The 13942-nt window shown below is 44.4% G+C and overlaps 1 protein-coding gene across 4 annotated transcripts in view; it reads right to left on the bottom strand.

Moving 5' to 3' along the window:
• LOC134226471 (protein phosphatase 1 regulatory subunit 16A-like) overlaps window positions 1-12029 on the bottom strand; it is a 417502-nt gene extending 405473 nt beyond the window's left edge. Inside the window, exons 1-2 of one of the 4 annotated variants that reach the window (XM_062707267.1) lie at window positions 11755-12029; window positions 10183-10586 (exon numbers count right to left, since the gene is read on the bottom strand). The gene's annotated coding sequence lies outside the window, so the exon portion shown is untranslated. Of the gene's footprint in view, window positions 1-10182; window positions 10606-11503; window positions 11528-11754 lie in introns of those variants that run through there. The other 3 variants (XM_062707272.1, XM_062707269.1, XM_062707270.1) reach the window with 3 other exon arrangements.
• Between the last annotated feature and the right edge of the window lie 1913 nt (window positions 12030-13942).

The following is a 13942-nucleotide window of genomic DNA, read 5'->3' as shown; positions in this document are numbered from 1 at the left end:
GATCGCACTTCCTCACGGCACCATCTTCTGCTTGCTTCGCAGCCATTTGTCTGGTGTCAATGGCATCGTCGCGAATTTCGTCGAAATGTCAGGAAATCCGTTTATCTGCACTTCCGTTGTGTTTCCGCGGTGACCGGTATCCCACTTCTGAAGCTGAGGACTTCTTTCCCGAAGAAAGATTGAAAAACGTTCCGTTTAGTTTTGAGGCATCCCGGGTAGATGATAATAACTCATTAACAGTAAAACGTGATATTGATAACAAAACATGATATTAATTTGTTTGAGATAAGAGTAAAAATAACAAGCGAAAATAACTAAAATTTGCACCGAAATATCATAAAAATATCAGGTTTTGCCATTAACAAGAACTTATCAATATCTTGAGATATTAGTTTGTTCTTGTTAATAGCAAAACCTGATATTTTCATGATATTTCGGTACAAATTTTTTGTTATTTTCACTCTTATTTCGAACAAGTTAATATCATGTTTTGTTATCAATATCACGGCTTCTACCCGGGATGTATTATTAATCTCTTTTCACTCGTGTTCTATCTCAGACTGACAATGCTCTGTTTTGGTGGGAACCCTGATACTCAAGGGGCATACCGAAGGATTCAAGGAGATAACAATTGATAGTTTTCTCCTGAGCTTAATGATTTTCCTTAAAAACGAAATAATTTAGGTATACGTAAGTTATTCGCGACACTTCACGGTACCAGTGGATGCAAACATTGGCAACACTGATTTCGGAAAATCTCAGAATCCCTAAATCACTTTTCGCCGGAAGCCCTTGTTTTCTCTTTCTCTGCATCTCAAGATTCGTATACTACTGGTAGCCAATCAATCGCACCATTTCAAATCAACTGGATGGTTAGGTCTGAGTTTCGTCTGGCATGGGACGAGAAACTTTTCTCTTGGCATATGTACGGAGCTTGGATGCCGCTGCCGTCGTCGTGGCCAAACGAGCAAAAATTTATGGAGAGAAAGGCAAAATTCCGGTATGTCTGGTCGATTTGCTCGCAGATCTTGGAGAGTGCACAGGCACCGAACTGCATTCCGAGCAGACTACCAACAACCGACTTTGGGTTAAATAGTCTAATATGCACATCACAAGATTTTGTTTTTTTTCTGGTAACATTTTTTAAATTCAAAGCGAGCTATGGTGTTAACACAGAACATACAACAAAATATATTATTCTAATTGAACCATCTTATCGCATTTACATAATCCAGAATAACATATTTTGCGTTATTACCTACGAACAATCTGACAAAATGAAAACCAAACATTTTCATGAAATGTTTATCAATGGTTTTATGTACATTTAATGTTCAGCCACTAAGGATGCCATGCATACGAAACCAATAAACTTCTCCAAAGCGCATACAAGACAACTCTCACTGACTCTGACTGCAGCGGCATCGGTTAGTTTTTGCGGTCCAAGGCAGAAGTGGCGATGCCGGCGGATTCTGAGGAAAAACTACATTTTCCTTCGAAGTGCGCGGCGGCGACAGTCCTCGTAGCAGCAAACGATAATAACATTCGGTGAGAGTAAGCAGATGGAATTTTAAATGGCAACAATTTTAAATGACGGTTCCCGGAGAAAGTTGAATGGGAAAGGCGCCTACTTGGGTGGACGAATTCTAAGCGGTTCTTGGAAAGCGGGGGACCTATTATGGTTGATGATTATGGTTTTGTAGTGAGAAAGGCAAATCAGACACACCGAGTTGTATTGGATGACTAATCTGCCGAACTTTGAACCAATTTCGTCCAACCAGAATCACACCCAATTGATTTACCTCATTCGAAAATGCCACCTTCGTGCTCCATCAATATTTGCATCCATGTATTTTTTTTTACGATTGCCAGAGCGCAGCCCCAAGCTGTTCAATTAACGATCCGCTGCTTGTGCTTGTGTTTTCTATGTAGGGGAGACCTACAGAAACAAACAATTTATAGACCCCTGCTGCTATTGCTGCTGCAGCGTACCCAACCCCTACTCAAGTGGTAGGTGTACTGGATTAGTGCGCGCAACATCGACATTTCACGTGCTCGGCGATGATCATGTCGTCGCCGGCGATGTTTGTCTGGCGAGGAGGCGAAAAAATCTTGTTTGCATTTTAGAGACCGACAACACTGTGTTGCAGGTGGAAGAAAATATGCAGTGTCCGATGACACGATGTTGAATTCGCCCACGATCACTTTCTAGAACAAACGACCAATATTAAAACAGAAATGCTAAAAGAATTCACGTTACATGACTAGACGAAAAACAGTAAAAGCAGAAGTATCTAAAAAACAAAAAAGTAACTCCCAAAGTTTAAAGCTCATGCAACACCGTGTAATAAATAGTTACCGCCGACACGACCGATCGATGACGGAAGACTGGTTTTTGCAAACTGGTACCAGACCACAAAGCAGCGGGTCCGCCGCGGTGTGTGCATCTGGAATCGCTCATCGTAATCGGCGGGCGAATGCTCTAACCTTGAAGCAATCCTCCTAATCGAACGGATGATGATGATGTGCAGATTAAACTATCCACTCGCATGGATTCGGTAAACCGGTCGCGGACCATCCATTTGACTTGCCGTTGACGGACGAAGTATGGATTTCATCCGATCCCATTCATGATGATGGATCATGGTTTGGTGCAATGCCGCCGCACGCCGCTCCCGATGATGTTTTGCTCGAGCAAAACGCCAAACAAGGTGCGCTGCTAGACGACAACAACAACAGCATCGAAATCATAGCCAAGCAGTCAATGCAAGTAGGTAGGTAAGTCTTGTAGGATTTCGACGATGGAATTCCACATGACTTCCACCCGCGGTGCCACCGCTTGGAAGGTAAGTTTTTTCTGGTTATTAGCAGTTGCTACTTCTTCCACACGAAGATGCTGCTTATGTTCATGCGACTATAAAGAATCTATTGGTGCGCAATTATCCGTCGCCAACGGGAGCGGCACGAGGTGGTTTTCAAGACCAACCGGATTTGTATGACGAAATGAATTATTGGCACTACGCAGAATGTTTGTGGTTTGCCTTATTTAGTAGGCCGTAAAAGCGACGTGTGCCGTAGGATATGATTTATTGGTTATAGGCTTAAATATGATTCTTCCAGTTTGGGTCAGATTCTGTTGACATAATTTACTAACCATGAGCCTCTAATAAACCTCGCGAGCGGTAGATTGCCACACAGAAGATGACGAGTTCTGATCTCTGTCCGATTTAGGAGTTACAAGATACATAATTTGCGTAATGCAATCATTTTTTCATTTTTTTCTACCTTATATGAATTTTGAGAAATAATCAGTTCTTTACATGTCGTCGTTAATCATGGCCATTGGCACTTGGTCGAAGATTTATAACTTACAAATACACGATTTAAAATTGGACTTAACATAGAAACTTAAGCAAACACTTTAAAATAAATAAAATTTAATTAGAAAATAAAAGCTGATCGTTGAGAGACGACGTAAACAATTAAAAATGGCGGTGTAAAGGCTGAACCAAATAAGGAGCCAGTCTGTGAAAGTCCGGATGTCATTTAATAACAATAAAGCGGGAACTGAATTTGATTTATTGCACCACTCTCCGGCGATACCTATTGGAATGGCTTCGAATGTATTTCCGTTGGCTGATGGTATTGGTAGAAAGCCTGATTTACCAACTGGGAGTTCCTTCGAACGTCGGTTTAACTGACTGGCAGTGTCAAAAACAGCCGAATCGGAACTTGTTTGACTGTAGCTTAGTCTTGCCATGACCATGGGAAAAGAAGCGTAGTTAAAGGGCGCACCCACCCTACTCAGCTGATCTTGTTGGGCTTTGCAGATTTGGGGACTTAGAATATGACCCGAGTTGAAGTTGCCGGTGCACAAATTTAAGAGGCTCGGAAGCCTACTTTCAAAAGGCTTGGTAGCCTTTTTTAAGAGGCTTGGTAGCCTCCTTTTAAGAGGCTTGGCAACATTTTTTGAGGTTGGGAGGCCTGCTTTAAAGAGGTTCGGGATCCTTTTTTGAAATGGCTCGGAAGCCTCCTTTCAAGAGGCTCGGGAGTCTCTTTCAAAAGGTTCTGAGCCCTCGTTTCAATAGGCGTTAAACCTCCATTTAAGAGGCTCGGAAGCCTAATTTCTCAAGGGGCTTGGAAACCTCCCTTTAAAAGACTTGAAAGTCTCCTTTTAAGAGACTCGGGAACCTTTTTTGATTAGGCTCGGGAGCCTCCTTTCAAGAGGCTCGGGCAAGAGGTTAGGAAGCCTCATTTCAAGAGGATCGATAACCTCCATTTAAGAGCCTTGGAAGCCTTCTTTCAAGATGCTCGGAAACCTTGTTTCAAAAGGCTTGGAAGCCTCATTAAGAGGCTCGGAAGGGTTCTTTCAAGAGGTTCGGAGGTTTCGTTTCAAGAGGCTCGGAAGCCTCATTTGAAGAGGCTCGGAGCCTCCTTTCAAGAGGAGAGCCTCATTTTAAGAGGCTCGAAAGCCTCCTTTCAAAAGGATCGGAAGGCTTCTTTCATGGGGCTCGAATCCTCCATTTAAGATGCTTGGAAGCCTCCTTTCAAGATGCTATGAAGACTCCTTTCAAGAAGTCCAGAAGCCTCCTTTCAAGAGGCTCGGAAGCCTAATTTCAAGAGACTCTGGAGCCTCCTTCCAAAAGGCTTGGAAGCCTCCTTTCCAGAGGCTCGGATGCCTCCTTTCAAAACGATCGAAGGCTTAATTGAAAATTAATTTCGAAAGGCTTGAAAGCCTCCTTTTAATAAGCTCGGAAGCCTTCTTTCAAAAGGCTCGGAAGCCTTCTTTCAAGGGACTCGGAAGCCTCCCTTTAAAAGATTTGGAAGCCTGCTTTCAAGAGGCTCGGAAGCCTCTTTTCAAAAGGCTCGGAAGCCTTCTTTCCAGAGGCAAGGAAGCCTCGTTTCAAGAGGCAAGGAAGCCTCCTTTCAAGAAACTCGGAAGGCTCATTTCAAGAAGCTCGGAAGCCTTCCTTCAAGAGGTTCGGAAGCCTTCTTTCAAGAGGCAAGGAAGCTTCCTTTCAAGTTGCTCGGAAGCCTCCTTTCAAAAGATTCGGAAACCTCCTTTTAAAATGCTCGGAAGCCTCCTTTCAAGAGGCAAGGAAGCCTCCTTTCAAGAGGCAAGGAAGCCTCAAGATCCTAGGAAGCCTCCTTTCAAGAGGCTCGGAAACCTCCTTTCAAAAGGTTCTGAAGCCTTCTTTCAAGAGGCTCGGAAGCATCCTTTCAAGAGGCTCGGAAGCCTCCTTTCAAGAGGCTCGGAAGCTTCCTTTCTTTTAAAATGCTCGAAAGCCTCCTTTCAAGAGGCTCGGAAGCCTCCCTTCAAGTGGCTCGGATACCTCCTTTAAAAGTCTCGTAAGCCTAATTTTACAAGGCTCGGAAGCATCCTTTCAAAAGGCTCGCAGCTTCCTTTTAAGAGGCTCGGAAGCCTTCTCTCAAGAGGCTCGGAAGCCTCCCTTCAATAGGCTCGGAAGCTTCCTTTCAAGAGACTCGGAAGCCTCCTTTTAAAATGCTCGAAAGCCTCATTCAAGAAGCCTCCTTTTAAAATGCTCAGGAGCCTTCTATTTAAGAGACTCGAACGCTTCCTTTCAAGAGGCTCGGCTACCTCCCTTGAAAGTCTCGGAAGCCTCCTTTCAAGAGGCTCGGCATTTTTGTTTCAAGATGCTTAGGAGTCTGCTTTCTAGAGGTTTCCAAAAGGTCTTTCAAGGGACTCGGAAGCCTCCCTTTAAAAAATTTGGAAGCCTGCTTTCAAGAGGCTCGAAAACCTCCTTCCAAATGGCTCGCAAGCCTCCTTTCAAAAGACGCGGAAACTTTCTTTTAAGAAGCTTGGAATCCTACTTTCAAGAGGCTCGGAAGCCTCTCTTCAAGTGGCTCGGAAGCCTCCCTTCAAGAGGCTCGGAAGCCTCCCTTCAAGAGGCTCGGAAGCCTCCTTTCAATAGGCTCGGAAGCCTCCCTTCAAGTGGCTCGGAAGCCTCCTTTCAAGAGGCTCGGAAGCCTTCTTTCAAGAGGCTCGGAAGCCTCCTTTCAAGAGGCTCGGAAGCCTCCTTTCCAGAGGCTCGGAAGCCTCCTTTCCAGAGTCTCGGAAGCCTCCTTTCAAGAGGCTCGGAAGCCTCCTTTCAAGAGGCTCGGAAACCTTTTTACACAGGCTCGGAAGCTCAGAAGCCTTCTTTCAAGAGGCTTGGGAGTCTTCTTTCAAAAGGTTCGGAAGCCTCGAAACCTCGATTTAAGAGGCTCGAAAGCATTCTTTCAAGATTCTCGGAAACCTCCTTTCAAAAGGCTCGGAAGCCTCCTATCAAGAGGCTCGGAAACCTCCTTTCAAGAGGCTAGGAAGCCTCTTTTCAAAAGACTCGGAAACCCCCTTTCAAGAGGCTTGGAAGTCTCATTTCAAGAGGCTCGGGAACCTCGTTTAATCGGCTTGGAAGCCCCCTTTTAAGAGGCTCGGAAACATTTTTAAAAAGGCTCGGAAGCATCCTTTCAAAAGGCTCGGAAGCCTCCTTTCAAGAGGCTCGGAAGCCTCCTTTCAAGATGCTTGGAAGACTCCTTCCAAGCGGTTCGGGAGCCTTCTTTCAAGAGGTTCGGAAGCCTCCTTTCAAAAGGTTCGAAACCCTCTTTTCGAGAGTCTTGGAAGCCTTCTTTCAAAAGGCTCGGAAGACTCCTTTCAAGAGGCTCGGAAGCCTCCTTTCAAGAGGCTCGGAAGCCTCCTTTCAAGAGGCTCGGAAGCCTCCTTTCAAGAGGCTCGGAAGCCTCCTTTCAAGAGGCTCGGAAGCCTCCTTTCAAATGGCTCGGAAGCCTCCTTTCAAATGGCTCGGAAGCCTCTTTTCAAAAGGTTCGAAACCCTCTTTTCAAGAGTCTTGGAAGCCTCTTTCAAAAGGCTCGGAAGACTCCTTTCAAGAGGCTCGGAAACCTCCTTAAATAGGCTCGGAAGCCTCCTTTCAAGAGGCTCGGAAACCTCGTTTCAAGAGGCTCAGGCCTCCTTTCAAGAGGCTCAGAAGCCTCCTTTCAAGAGGCTCAGGCCTCCTTTCAAGAGGCTCAGGAAGCCTCCTTTCAAGAGGCTCAGAAGCCTCCTTTCAAGAGGCTCAGGCCTCCTCTCAAGAGGCTCAAGCCTCCTTTCAAGAGGCTCAGGAAGCCTCCTTTCAAGAGGCTCAAGCCTCCTTCCAAGAGGCTCAGAAGCCTCCTTTCAAGAGGCCTGGAAGCCTCCTTTCAAGAGACTCAGAAGCCTCCTTTCAAGAGGCTCCAGGCCTCCTTTCAAGAGGCTCGGATCGGAAGCCTCCTTTCAAGAGGCTCAGAAGCCTCCTTTCAAGATGCTCAGAGCCTCCTTTCAAGAGGCTCAGGAAGCCTCCTTTCAAGAGGCCTGGAAGCCTCCTTTCAAGAGGCTCAGGCCTCCTTTCAAGAGGCTCAGAAGCCTCCTTTCAAGAGGCCTCAGAAGCCTCCTTTAAGAGGCCTCAAGCCTCCTTTCAAGAGGCTCAGGAAGCCTCCTTTCAAGAGGCTTGAAGCCTCCTTTCAAGAGGCTCAGACGCCTCCTTTCAAGGGGCACGGAAGCCTCCTTTCAAGAGGTTCGGAAGCCTGCTTTCAAGAGGCTCGGAAGCCTTCTTTTAAGAGGCTCGAACGCCTCCTTTCAAGATGCTCGGATACCTCCCTTAAGGTCACTCCTGACGGAATCCAAGTTTTAAAGTGCTCGCGTTTTCGAGGGCACACCACTCGATACGGAAGCAACGCACAACTGTCATTTTTATTTTTTCACGCATGCTGCGACGCAGCAAAACTAAAGCAACGAAAATGGCAGTTGTGCGTTGCTTCCGTATCGAGTGGTGTGCCCTCAAAAACGCGAGCACTTTAAAACTTGGATTCCGTCAGGAGTGACCTTAAAGAGTCTCGGAAGCCTCTTTTTGAGAAGCTCGGAAACCTCTTTTCAAGAGGCTTGGGAGTCTCCTTCCAAAAGGTTCGGAAGCCTCCTTTCAAATCGGAAGCCTGCTTTCAAGAGGCTCGAAAGCCTTCTTTTAAGAGGCTTAGAAGCCTTTTATCAATAGGCTCGGAAGCCTTCTTTCAAGAGGCTCGAACGCCTCCTTTCAAAAAGCTCGGATACCTCCCTTAAAAAGTCTCGGTAGCCTCCTTTTAAGAGGCTTGGAAACCGCCTTCCAAGAGGATTGGCAGCTTCCTTTCAAGAGGCTCGGAAGCATCATTCCAAGAGGATCGGAAGCCCCTTTTAGTGACTCGGAAGCTTCCTTTCAAGAGGCTGGGGAGTCTCCATATAAGAGACTCGAAATCCTTCTTTTAAAAGGACCGGAAGCCTCTTTTCAAAAGGCTCGAAGCCTCCTTTTAAGGACTCTGCAGCTTCCTTTCAAAAGCTTTCGAGCCAAGTTAACTGTAGTCCTACAACGGACTTTGACTTCCGCAGAGATGCGGTTGAAAGGAGACGGTCGATGGACACACCGAGCACCTTGACGATTGTCCTATTGGGGATAGGATGTTCACCCTACTTTACACTAGACCCGTTAACGAAACAAATCGTTCATAATCCCCTCCGGCAAAGTCTTCGAACCCTGATCCCTGATTGGGACTTGAACCATATGGGACCATATGAGAAAATTCCGGGCAAAACTAAGTATGTTGCCGGAAAATCTCCACTCACTCAACTGCTGGGTGACCGAAATGGCTAACAATATTCACAGCATCGGACGTTTTAACAAAAGAGCAGTTGAACTGCATGGCTGACACGTTGCTCCTCGATGTCTGGACTCCACGTCGTCCGTCGGGGAAAACAAAGCGTCCCGAGTACGCCTTACGGGAAACACTTGGCCTCTTTCGGAGTCGTCCAGCGGCTTGATACCTTGCGCTATATAATTTGCTTGCAGGGGAATGAAGCGTCCCTCTTCTGTCCACGCCAACGGGCCCCGACCGCCCAGGAAACCGTTGCTGTTTTCTTCGCCACGATTGTCCGAATCAGGCAACGGCTCAGATGTTGCAGTAGTGTATTATGTGTTTGGATGCTTGTTGTTTAAGTCTTGGTGACCTCTTTTGTGGATTACACGCAAAATTTTGGGGCATTTCTAAGGCCTTTGGAATTCCAAAATATCCATGTGACCATAAATTATTCGATTTCAAAAGAACTGATTGATCTGGTAGATACCTTGAGCTGAACTCGAGACCATTTTGGATGTTCTGAACATCTCGTTTTCGAGGAAATTGAGTTCATACAATGCGCATTTGCTTATTGATCCAGTTTGGGTATATGCCGATTATAAAGACATTGACTTGATTGATCTGTTAGATACCGTGGGCTGAACTCTAAAACATTTTGGACTACCTTGAACATATCATATTCCTGAAAATTGATTACTACCTTGACGCTAACTAAACCTCATATAGTGTTCAAAATTGTCATACAATGCGGTATAGGACTCAAATATTTTAGATTCATTTGCATGCTCTCAGAAGCGAAAACTTCACAAGGTCTGGGTCTGGGTCTTCAGGGTTTAGGTTTAGGTCAAGGTAACCTCCGATATTTTTCTAGTAACCCAACATCCTGATGAACAACTTTGCTGGAGAACGCCAGGACCTAGCTCTCTTCTGAGATTTTACACAGCCAATCTAAAACGATGGGCATATATGACCCATCCGTCCCGAAAGAGTGAAAGCAGCTCATTATAATTGCATACCTTACGGCTTTTAACAAACGATTTATAGCGAATAATGCACCAGCTTTTCGTGGGCTGAAAAAGCATCCACCACCAGAGCTAAGATCATGAAAATTTGCCGAATATGAAGTCTACTTCGCTTAAGACTTTCGATGGCTTAAATAAGAGATAAATCGAGTCAACTACGAGACACTGAAGACGACCTCACAGTTGAGGTCGAAATACGTATCTGTAAAGATAACAAAACGTAGTGGAATTAAATGGAAAAGAAATAATTTTTATTAAATAAGAGATTTTGCACAATTATTGTTGTTTTTGACTACTTGGCGTAATAACCAAAAGTGAGCAAGCCGTCTGGTGGCACAATTTTTGTTAGAGCTTCAATGTATAAAGATTTTCAACGATAAATGTGCTCAACCAGAGCATATTAGGCTAAGGTCTGAGTCATATACCCTACTCGATATTTTCTTATTTTGGTGTTTTGAATTTCAAGGATGCTAATTTGCCACTCTGTTACACTTAATTAGCTAGAAAATGATAAATTAGAACTCACCATCAACATTCCATTCTACGTTTCCACTGGCACCAACATCTCTTCCGAGTTCCGGCTAAAACAACGCACAAACTATTTCGCTGAAGCTATTAACCGCTACTTTACTGCCTCCCATGAAAGAAAAAACGACCAATAACGCTCCATCATCCTAGCACTTTAGAGACCAAGAGTTACTCTTTTCCGGGGATTACCGATTCCCTTTTACTCCACTAACTCACTAACCGTTGCATTCTTCACCCGAGACGACGAAGCGTCCAGAGCACCAGCACCACTCTAGTCTCTAGTGCCCGTAGATATCGCACCTGTTTTCTTTGCTTAACGCGCGCCTCACCACGTACGTCGTCACTCGTCACTGAATTCCTTCACCGCAACACACACCAGAATTCCGCCGCATCAGACTGGCTCTATAGAACGGAAAGATAAACAACAAATTCGTCACCCCGACTGAGTCGTGTGTTTCTTAGGAGTTTATTCCCATATTTGAGTTAAGCCACACACGTTAAGCCAAAACGAATTTCCCTTATTGCTCCAACACGACTTGACCTTTACACTTCTCCGGATTTCGCACAGAGGGACTTTCTTCCATTCAATGTGACCATCACATCGGCAAGCGCATTCCAAGAAAAGTGTGCCATGCCCCAGGCTTTATAAGTGATCTATTTTTCTGCTAAATAAATACCAAACAGTAGGCGGGGAGGTCAATCGTAATCGCGGAATCTCAGCTCAAGAAAGTAGACTAAAGCAGCTATCCACTCTCTGGATAACACCGTGTCTCGAGGAAAGTGAACTTAATACCGAAGGTGGCATTGCAGGTCACTGATCAAGCTAAACTAAGATCAATCAGTCTCAGTTATAAAGTTGCATAATGGGTTTATTTTGCAACCTCACTCATTTGGATATGACATTCAAATAGAACTGTAGAGTAATTAGCCTCTGAACCTCTGATATTTTAGTAAATTTTGGATGTTTGAGTTCGAGATATGCCTTTCTGCCATACTTTACTCAACCAATGCGCAATCAGCGTTTCTACTAAAAGAACAAAACCCCTGCTGCACAGTGTAATAGTCTTCTGCTTCTCGCATGCCGTTCACTGCACTAACTGCCCCGGCATGGAGCAAAACTTCGACGAACCCTTCCTTCCCCAACGGAGCAGCGTGGAAGCGGGAACACACAACACGGCAGGCCAGCAGAGGACGGCAAAAACCTGTTTATGCAACCATGGCGCGGTGATGATGATGATGATGATTGGTGCGAGAAAGGTAGACCAGGCCAACTGCGCTCTGCTGGTCCTACACGCTCTGTGTGGCAGGCGAACCCTTACCCGGGCGATATCTGCGCAGCCTACTTTGTTTTGTGCTCCAACGTTCCAGCCGCCGCAGATCATGGGGCAAATGCGACCAGGCCAGCAGCGCCAGGTAAAATGTTCTGCGATACGACTGTATGCGTGCCGCGGTGTTGAGAAGACAAAAAAAAAATACTGCTCACACAAAATAAATACACTGTGTGATGCTGATTAGGCTACGCTTGCGTGGTTCGAGACCATTTCCAACATGAAGATATCAAAGCCTTTACCTTTCAATGAATAATTAATCACCCACACCGCGAATTAAAGCACCCAACCTATCGCTATCGGTGCATTCGATTACACAAAATTAGAAGGTTCTTCGTTTTCACAGTTCTCTATGATCTTCCGAACGCCAAGACACATAACATCTTAAAGTTCAGGTGTGTCTTATTTTTGTCCCAAATCACTGAACCATCACACTTTACGGACAGACTTCGCGATAAAAACACAATCTTTTATGTACCAAACCGACGGGATCACGTCAAGACTACGACTGAAACCGATTTGAAGAAACGAGTTGCGTTGCGCGCTGCACTTCTCCGTCGTCGCTCACACAAACTGAGTGCGGTACAAATACCACTACTGGTAACGGTAAATGTCAAAATGATAAAAAAAACAGCAACAGCACAAATGCGCAGGGACGCCAATCATTTTACGGAAATAGGGTAACAGCAGGAGCTTTCGGCAGGAATCTAAAACTCAAGGCACACACCCGCATACAAAATTACCATCCAAGTTATTGTACTAACCACACCATAAATATAGATAGGGTAAAATGCCTAATAGTGGACCCCCTAGTAGCGGAATTTTGCTCTTCCTGTCATAAGGCTTAGAAATGTTCAACATATTAACTCTGCTTGATATCTAACAACAAGCTCTGCATCTCCTCTTCACGATACATACATAAAAGACCCAAATACACGACGTTATGCGTTGAAATTAACATTTTAAAGTCTAACTGAATTCGCCCTATAGTAGACCCCCTGGGGGTCCATAATAGGAAATTGCTTCCCTATAGTCGACACTTCATTTGATTTTCATGTCCCGTTTCGGGACGTTCTTCTTCCCTATTATGGACACCCCAAAATATTCCTATAATGGACACTCTCGTGTTTATTTTTTATAAAATTGTAAAAAATCATCTAATTTGACTTTCCATAGCATTTCTAATGCATGTAATCAAATCATAGGACTGTAAGGTAGGTTTTCCCGATAGAATTTCATAGCAAAATGTTGACATTGTGCAGTAATAATGCAAAAATGGCTGGAGGGTCCACTATTGGTTGGGGGTCCACTATTGGTCACTTTACCCTAGTATGGTAGCATATTGAGAGCTTCGACTCGACCAAAAAACACGCAATTTCAATCCAGTTTTCCGCGAGCGGTAATGGCCGCCAGCTTAACTGCGGGTCAGTCTGATTTGACGTTTCTGGAGGTCAACTGCACCCACCGCTCCGAGTATTCTGACCAATGCTGCATATAAGAAGGTGCTGATTCAGTAAATTCAAGCTTTCTAATATACCACATTGATCAAAATGCTCGAATGGTGGGTGAAGTTGACCTCCAGAAACGTCAAATCAGAGACTGACCCGCAGGCAAGCTGGCACACTGTTTTTATTTCTGCCACTTTCTCCTCATATCACACTAAGTTTATTTCGCTGGAAACCAGCGAAATTTTGCTGAATTTTCCTGTGCTGTAAATACAGCAACCAATTCAGTAAAATATTTCTAACTGAACTTTCAGTAAACTTCTCTGGCCCCGCATTGACAGCTTCTTTGCTGGAATTCCAGCAATACTGCCGATTGTGCCACGTTTGGCCTAAAGTCGTTTGGCCTAATGTCGTTTGGCATAAGATCGTTTGGCCTAAAGTCATTTGGCCTAATGGTCGTTTGGCCTAATGGCCGATTGGCCTAATGGTCGTTTGGCATAATAGGTACATATAGGCGTAAACGATTGAAATATATTGTTATATGAAATTCTTTTTGTAGGTGCAAAATAAAGCCATGTGCATGTGATCAAGCGAAATACAAACTAACAAACTACAAACTTAAAATATTGCAAATCACTTTTATAATACAATAAAACCAGGCATTTATAAAAAAGAAGGTATAAAAAACAATGAATCAAATATGTTTTAGCAATGTCCACATATGAAAACAGTACAACTTGAAAGAACTGATCATGCTTCAAAGAAGGCATCAACATTTTTGGAAAATGCTTGTCATATGAAATACCAAAGCAGCATGCAGTAAAACTCAAAAGAACAGCTCATGCTTTAAAGAATGTGTCAACCATATTGTAAAGATTGTATGTTTCCTATACAATGTCAAAACTGTACGTTTTTGTTTTCTTATGATACTAACAATTCTTCGCTAGACACATTGTGACCCTTTTTTACGAGGATTTTGAAATCT

This window comes from Armigeres subalbatus, chromosome 3 (assembly GCF_024139115.2).
Source record: "Armigeres subalbatus isolate Guangzhou_Male chromosome 3, GZ_Asu_2, whole genome shotgun sequence".
NCBI classification, from domain to species: Eukaryota; Metazoa; Arthropoda; class Insecta; order Diptera; family Culicidae; genus Armigeres; species Armigeres subalbatus.
This window is presented reverse-complemented; position numbering and strand designations above follow the sequence as displayed.